The 8956-nt window shown below is 42.9% G+C and overlaps 1 non-coding gene across 1 annotated transcript; it reads right to left on the reverse strand.

Annotated features, from left to right (window-relative positions):
* Nucleotides 1–3219: 3219 nt before the first annotated feature.
* On the reverse strand, nt 3220–3301 carry trnas-gcu (transfer RNA serine (anticodon GCU)). The gene has a single exon. It is a non-coding gene; the product is annotated as a tRNA-Ser (tRNA).
* Between the last annotated feature and the right edge of the window lie 5655 nt (nt 3302–8956).

Consider the following 8956-nt stretch of genomic DNA (forward strand, 5'->3'; position numbering starts at 1 on the left):
ATGTTTGAGTTGGGTAGACAAAGTTAAAAATTACACAACGTCAGGGCATAGTCCAGCAGGTTTATTTGGAAACACTAGCTTTCAGACAGCCGCTCCTTCATCAGGTGTGTGTCTTTCTGCAGAAACTTGATGTGTGTGTCAATATGCGCGATCGTTTGGAAGATCATCTGGATTTTAATTGATCGTTCGTGGTGTCGATGGTACCCATGACATAGATGTGTTGGTGTTGGACTGGGGTGGACAAATTTAAAAATCATACAAAGCCAGATTAGAGTCCAACAGTTCACAACCACCTGATGAAGAAACAGTGCACGGAACACTGGTGCTTCCAAATATGCTTGTTCGACACAATCTGATGCAATGTGATTTTTAACTTTGAGAGCTCTTGGTAATGTTTAATTGATCGAAGACAGTAAACGAACTTTCGTTCGTGGAGATGAAAATTTCAAATATTATCCACCTCAGTGTAACAAAAAAAAAAGTTTGGATGTGTGCTGAATCTCCACAATGCGCTTGTGCCAAGCAAAAGTTGAACCTGCACCTGCCTGATCCGTAGCCAGCTATACGAATGGCTGTACCACTGGCCAGATGCACAGCTGAAATTTTACACGCTGCAGAGCTGTGGTGCTGACAACGACATGAGCAATAACAGTAACAGTCACAAGGTGAACAAAGAACAAAGATAATCACCATCAATGATCCACTTCAAATTGTCTTAAAAAAAAAACATCACCCCCTTTCCTGATGAAGGGCTTATGCTCGAAACGTCGAATTCTCTATTCCTGAGATGCTGCCTAACCTGCTGTGCTTTGACCAGCAACACTTTTGCAGCTTAAAAAAAAAACTACCATTCACAATTCGAGCAGCCAATCAATGAGGTCGCTGCTGATCAAGAAAATTGCAACTTACTTTGCTGCGTTTTCACCCTAATTAAAGGTAAACTCCAGCCTAATCATAGCATCACATATTCCCATTAATTTTCGGGTTTAGGTTGCGTTAATGACCTGTCCGTATTTGCAGGAAACTGAACAATATGAAATGAGTGAAAACGTCCTTCCCGTGATGTAATCCAGTGCAGAGTCGGCCAGAAAAGAAAAGACAAAAACATGAAACATCACCCCCATTTCTCTCTGTACCAATGCATTTTCCTGAGTTGGATATTTGCAGGACTTGTCTTTAGTATGGAAAGTATTAATTATTTTCCCGGGAAAGTTTCTTCATAAATCAATTAACATCTGAGTTTTGGAACCTATTTTACTTCAGATTAAAATAGTTGAATATCCTTTCCCCCAGCCTAATGTCCCAATCCTCCCTTCTCTTCCATGTAAATACCAGCTACTCCAGGTGAGGTTGGAGCTCCCAACCTAACGTTCCAATGCTCCTTGCTGCTCCATGTCAATAGCAGCTTCTTCAATTTAATTTGGGGATCCCAGTCTGATGCCTCAATGCTCCCTGCTCCATGTCAATAGAAGCGGTCCAGTTGAGGTTGGATCTACCACTCTCATGCCCAAATGCTCACAGGTGCTACATGTCATTAAGGGCTGGTCCTTGTGAGGTTGGTGCTCCCAGTCTGATGTCCAAATGCTCCCTCCTCCATGTCAATAGAAGCGGTCAAGTTGAGGCTGGATCTATCACTCTGATGTCCCAATGCTTCCCGCTGCTACTTGACATTAAAAGCTGCTCCAGGTGAGAGTGGAGCTCCCAGACGGATCTCGCAAAACTCCTTGCTCCATGTCGACTGAAGCTGCTTCAAATTAGGTAAGATCCCGCAGTCTGATGTTCCAATGGTCGCTGTTGCTTCATGTCAATACAGGCTGCTACAGGTGATGCTTCATTTCCCAGTCAGATGTCCCAATGCTCCCTGCTGCTCCACGTCAATAGAAGCTGCTCCGGGTTAGGTTGGATCTCCCAGCCTGCTTCCCCAATGCTCCCTGCTACTCCAAGTCAATAAAAGCTACTCCAGGTGTGGTTGGAACTCCCAGCCTGCTGCCCCAATGCTCCCTGGTCCATGTGAGCAGACGCTGCTCCAGATGAGGTGGGAGCTCCCAACCCTTGCAACTCACACACCTCTGTACCAAGTTAGAAATGCCCACTGACCATTTCCACCATTGGAGCCATTGGTGGAATATCCGCATCATGTGAATTTAATGTTATTTTTCGTCAGCACCGAATCATTACTTCCAAAAGACATTTTTTCTTAAATATTGTTTATCATGTGCATATTGCAGTCAATCCGAAGTTAGATAATGGTGCTAATTGATGTATGCTCAATAAAAATTACATCATATTTTTCATGTTGAGTAACTGCCACTTAGCAAGGGCAATGTTTGTAATGAAATCACAATGTATTATTTAAAATGAACTTGTCCACTGTGTACAATGATGAAATGGATCTCAATTTCAAAGCAAACGTGGTTACGTTGTCATCCATCTTGACATGTGGTGTCCTTTTCTTTCAATGACACGGGTATTAGAACGAAACGTCTGTTAATGACATGCGTATAAAGACACATTAAATCATTTTTCATGCTAATGCTGCATGAATTTGTGATTATTGATCCACAGTTTAGGTTCAGTCCCTGCAGTGTGCATGCTACTTCTCCAGTTGTTCATAGTTCAATGTGATGCATCCAGTGTCTGCTTAACGTTTTGGAGCTTGATTCCCACATCTTGTGTTTATCTGTGTCTTGTGTCCAGCCTTCATCAATGGCGAGAGCAATGGGCGATAAAGAGACCAATGTGAAAGTCTCTCCGTATCCATGCATGGCACCCATATCTGCAATTCTCTTCTGGGCATTTTCAGCCAGTTCTCGGTGCTCCAACCCCCACGCCCTGCCCCTTTTGAAATATTTCCATTATTTTGTTCTGTCTTTCTGTGCTCTTCTCACCAACATGAATCACTTCTACTCAACCTGCTCCAGATTTCATTTGACAAAACAGTTATTAAGAGTCGCATTTCATAAACATGCGCTTCGCATCTCTTGTATTTTGGTTTCCTGGATCTCTTTCATATGATAAAAGGTCACAGCAGCTTTGAAAAAGAAAATCGCGTTACTTTTCATTATCCCAATGTGATCTACGTTTCAATGCAGTTTAAGCAACTGACTCAAATTATTCTTTGAGATTTTATAATAGCGTCGATGCATATAAATTGACCATTGGAGTTCCAATTTCAATAAGACAGGAGTGAGCATGCAAAAATAGCAACTTTGAAAACAGCGACGAGAGTGGGACTCGAGCCCACGCGTGCAGAGCACAATGGATTAGCAGTCCATCGCCTTAACCTCTCGGCCACCTCGTCACGTATATGAGCACCTGCATGAATAAGTGAATTGCGTAAATTATGCAGAACAGCAGATATTTCTCCCTGGTCTGGTGAAATGCTAAATAGCACAGTGCAGTCCCAAGAGTATGGTCTGACCTCTGGGTTGTGGGGCAATGGCATTCCCACTGTGACACTCTGCTTACAGTGATCTAAGCAAAAATGAAGAAAAAACTATGTAACAAAGTCTGTTGAATTCTGTGCAGATTTGAAGTCAACAGAATGAAGAACCCGAGAAAGCAGGATGTGTTCCTTCAAGAAAGAGTTGGCTAGAGCTCATAAGGATAGTGGACTCAAGGGTTATGGGGATAAGGCAGGAACAGGATACTGATAGAGGATGATCAGCCATGATCACAATGAATGGTAGTGCCGGCTCGAAGGGCAGAATGGCCTACTCCTGCACCTATTGTCTATTGTCTATTAAATTGCCTGTGAGAAATTGTTTTCGAGACTGGAGGAGAGTGCATAGTGCTCAATGTCATTATTCAGAACACCTTTCTTCTGCTCAGATGTTTTTGACAAGCACTTCTGTATAGAACAGACACTTTCAAAATCCTAAATAAGACTAAACAGACAATTGAATTCAACAATGCAAAAGCCTTGATCTGTATCATTTTCCTGGGCCATGCAACACCAAGTATGATCACAGCAACACAGTGAGCAAGTGTCAGAAGGAAAATTAGTGCAGTGCCAGAGAGAATGCTGGGAGCAGCAGTTGACACGCGGGGAAGTGCATTTCCCACAACAGGAACACTACCAAAAAGCGGACTGTGGTGGAAGAATTCAGAGCGGTTTTACACTTTGGAATTTGATACCAGAGACACAATGGAGATCTGTCATTGAGTCTGTTAAAGATGAAGATTTTAAGATTTCTACATATGAAAAACGAAATAAAATGTTCATTGGTTAGTGAAGGCAAATATTGCAATTATATATTTCAAAAATCTACCCATCTTTGCAATGAGTAGCTCACCATTTTCCTCACTCGGAGTCAGAACCACTGGTGAAAATGGTCGTTTAATCCCCGTTACTAGCCATGGAATCAGAGAACTTCGGTTTCCCAAACGTTAAGGTACAACCAGGAATGTGGAGATAAGCATTAATGTGTTGCTCCTGTGATGCAGGTGACAGTGCATGGTATCTCTGTGCCAGTATAGTGGGCTGTGCTGCGCTGAAGTTTTTGTTTGAGCCTCACATGGAGCAGCTTCAATTATTCATTGTCTTGAGGGGTACGGATAGAAGGTGATATTGAGCAAAGCCAAGTTTATGGGAAAATACCCGTGTTTATGGATTGAGAAATGACCTTTATTGTGCATTGCTTTAATTTCGCGAAAATAAATGTTGAACTGGTTTTATGTTATGCATTTTGTTGCAAAGTCACAAAGGTTATTGCAATAATCAAAAAAAGAAAAATCCACATAGGACCGTTTGAATATTGTATTGAATTGAATTTTGGCCTGAGCATATTTTATCTTCAATGGCGTGCTGCAGAGAAGTACAGAGGGTTAACAATACAAAATAACAGAGTCTTCTTGGTGCATTTCTTGGGTGGAGTAAAGAATGTACGAAATATACATAACATCATGTGAATGTGGTCGAATCTTTAAAGTAGGTGTTGCGTCTCCAAGTGACGATTCAATTCCGACTGATTAGGATATAACTTCTGTCTGCAGTTATTTTAGGACATCAGCTCCATTTACAGAGTTTCACCATGAATAACACGCCACACCTTACCAATCCATGAAAGTTTTTTACTCAATCTTAATCAGTTCTACGTGTTCATGAAATGTCTTTGTGGCTGAAGTCAACCAAATTCGAAATTCTTATGCAACCACACTGACTTCCTCTCAATGGTAAATTCCCTCCTTGTATGTTTGTTCGTGTATCTTTTAAAACATTGTGAAATCAGCTTCTACGTTTTATTTCTGGAAAGTCGTTCACGATTTTACTAACTCTGTTGATTGGAAGAAACTCTCATTCAAACTTTTCTTAATCATTCACTAATGGTTTTGAAGCTCGAACTAAAGTTATTGATTCACTCAAAAGAGGGTATTTCCCTGATTTAGTCATTCAAACCTCACGTTATGTGAAAATCTCATTTGTTGACTTCAAACTTGGGCGTTTCTGCTCCAGCATTTCCACATCTCGTGAATAAACTCCCTCATTCTTTCCATCATCCCGTTTGCATCCTTTCTGATATTTTTATGTCTCAGTAAACAACGTCACTTGGCTTTCTAATGTCTTGCTATCCAGGAAACAGCGTCGGCGTCCTTTCTAATCTCTTTACATGTTTTTGGTGGAGAATGAGGACAAGGATTACACACAATGCTCCCACTGAGGGTGACCTGAAGATTTTACAGTTATACTATGAACTCTTTGCTTTTTAAATATGACGTCACCATGTATAAACTCAATAAGGTAAATTATTATCTATCCAGTTCATGAACATCATCTCCATGGGATTGAAAATTATCTATCACTCCCTTTATTCTTCCATGAAATGTTTGAAAGGTTTTTAAGGCCAACATCTCTAACTCCCCGTGCCCTGAGTGAGCCTCAGCTATTTCTAAAGGCGACTCAAGTTCAAATACTTTATAGTGTGTCTCCAGTCATTCCAGTGCAGACTGGTTCTGGACAGTAAATGTCATCACCAAAGGCCACCGTGGATCTGAAATCAAAAGTTTTCACATAGTAATTGTCGTAGCTATTGTGTATCGTATGTCCATGTTCTTTTTCAATGTGTTCATCATTTCATGGGTCCCTGTATTGAATTCTACTGAAAGATTAATTTGTGAATGGAGACATTCCCTTCACCACTCATTCGAAACTCCATGGAACATTGAATGATTTTACTCATACGCTTCCAGAGGACAGTCCTGCCATTACTGGGATGAATCAGTGAACATTCCAGACGTATTCTTGAAGGCAAGGATTTCCTTCTCCAGTTTAGGGGATCATTACAGCACTGAATCCCATGTGTGCGTTCATTAAAACCAAAACAATTGCAGCAAGACTTTAAAACTAAGATTTTGCAATCTGCTTGCATTGGCTGTCCTAAAAATTACATTCCACATTGTGATATGTTTGTGGATGAAAACACTTTCTGAATCTGGGGCAATTGCATTTCAATTTTGTCAAAAAATTGTCATTCACTGTTCTCTCTTTCGCTTTCAGTTTCCCATTTAATATCCCGTATTCTCTCAGTTTATCTTACATTTTGAACAATTTCAAACAATCTCGCTCCTGATTATCAATCCGAGAGAATGCCACAATTTTGTCAAGTTATATGCAATGCAGCTGTCGGGTGCGGTGAACAAGTGGAAAGGCATTGGTCATGTGAACCAAATAAAAGTAGCGGGCTGGTAAAGTCTGGCCATTCCATCGCAGTCATATTTAAAACATTTAACGTAATCTTTAGCCAAATCAAATTGGCAGAAAAGAAGAAAACGTAAATGAAAAAATTGCCGATGTTGAAAATCAAACAAAAACAGTCGATGCTAGAAAATTTCAGGACGTCTTGCAACATCTGTGGAGAGACGGACCCAGTGGATGTGAAACGTTAACTGTGATTCATCTGCACAGATGGTGCCTGCTCACCTGTGATCTTACAGCAATTTCTGTTTTTGTTTCAAATTGGCAGATTTTGTCATAGTTCATGGGAACAGTGTTCTCGAGCATCAAACAGACAACGTGTACCTGATAGTGTGAAATGAGACAATAATAATGAATGAGTAGAGAGTGTTGTACTGGAAAAGCACAGCAGGTCAGGCAATATCCGAGGAGCAGAAGAATGGACGACTTAGGCATAAGCCATTCATCAGGAATTAGGTTCGTGAGTCGGGCAGAGGGACAAAGCTGAAGCCAGGTGCCAACTCGCAGGCACCTCCTCCTACTGACCCCGATCACGACCTCTTCTCCCACCACCAAACCATCATCTCCCAGACTATCCACAATCTCATCACATCTGGGCGTCTCTTATCCACAACCTCCAACCTCATTGTCCGAGAACCATGCACTCCCCGATTCTACCTCCTTCCTTTGATTCACAAACCCGATTGCCCCAATCGACCTATTGTCTCAGCCTTCGCCTATCCCATCTGAAGTATCTCTTCCTACCTCGTCACAATCTTACTTACCCAGTCCAGGAAATGTGCATTAATATTCGTGACACCCCTATGCACTTCACCTCCTCCATGAATTTCGTTTCCTTGGCCCCCAACGTGACATCTTCACCATGTACATCCAGTCCCTGTACAAATCCATCTGCCATGGCAGAAGTCTGCAAGCCTTCCCTTTCTTAATCTCACACCATCTCAACCAGTACCTTTCCACAGATATCCTCATCCACCTGACTGAACTAGTCCTCACAATCAACAACTTATCTTTCCGATCTTCGCACTTCCTCCATCGAAACGGGTAGCCATGGGTATCCGCATGTGACCTTGGTATGCCTGCCTGTTTGTCAGATACGCGAAACTGTCCATCTTTCGCAGTTACACAGGCACTATCCTCCGCCTGTAGCTCCGCTACAATGATGAATGCATTGGCGCCACTTGGTGCTCCAAGGAGGAGCTTGAATAGCTCACCAACTTTACCAACAGCTTCCACCCCGACCTCAAATTTACCCGGATCATCTTGACAACTTCCCTCACCTTCATGGACCTCTCCATCACCGTCTCTGGCGCCTGACTAATTACAGACATATACTGCAAGCTCACCTACTCCCACAGGTATCTAGACGACATCTCCTCCAACCTTATCTCATGTAAAATCTCCATTCCTTATATCCAATTCCTCCGCCTCCACCACATGTGTTCCCAGGATGACCAATTACACCTCAGAAAGACACAGTTGGTCTCCTTCTCGCACCATCATAAATTGCCTTCTCACGTGGTTGACAACGCCGTCCAGCGCATCTCCTCCACTTCACACACCAAGACCCTTGAACCCCACGCCACTCAACGCAACAAGGACAGAACCTCCTGGTGCTCATCTTCCACCTAACCAACCTCCACATTAAACGCATCATATCCTGCCACTGATGCCACCTCCAAATAGACACCACTACGAGAGAAGTATCTCGTTACCCAGCCCTGCCAGCATTCCGAAAAGACCATTCCCTCCACGACCCCCTCTTGATGTCCACACTTCCCTCTACCAGACCACAACCCTCTAGTGGCATGTTTCACTGCCACGAAAAGAGGGATGAAAGTAGCACTCACACCACTCCCCTCATCTCCAACCAAGGCCCGAAGGGATCATTCCACATCCGTTAGAAATTCACCTGTACAGCTACTAATGTCATCTCCTGCATCCGTTGCCCCTAGTGTGGTCTCCTCTACATCAGGGAGACAGGACACCTTCCTGCATATCATTTCCGAGAACATCTTTGGGAAACCTGCCCCCACGAACCTCACCGTCTCGTGGCTGAACACTTCAGCTCTCCCTCCTCCCCCGTCAAAGACATGCAGGTCCCGGACCTCCTCCACTGCCAAACCTTTACCACCCAACGCCTGGAGGAGGAACGCTACACATTCTGGCTTAGGTCCTCGAACAGCACACGGGATAAATGAGAATTCGAACAGTTTCTTCATTTACCCTCCCCCAAACACAAGCCTTCAACTTGCCACCGCC

This window comes from Hemiscyllium ocellatum, chromosome 28, assembly GCF_020745735.1.
Source record: "Hemiscyllium ocellatum isolate sHemOce1 chromosome 28, sHemOce1.pat.X.cur, whole genome shotgun sequence".
Taxonomy (NCBI): Eukaryota; Metazoa; Chordata; class Chondrichthyes; order Orectolobiformes; family Hemiscylliidae; genus Hemiscyllium; species Hemiscyllium ocellatum.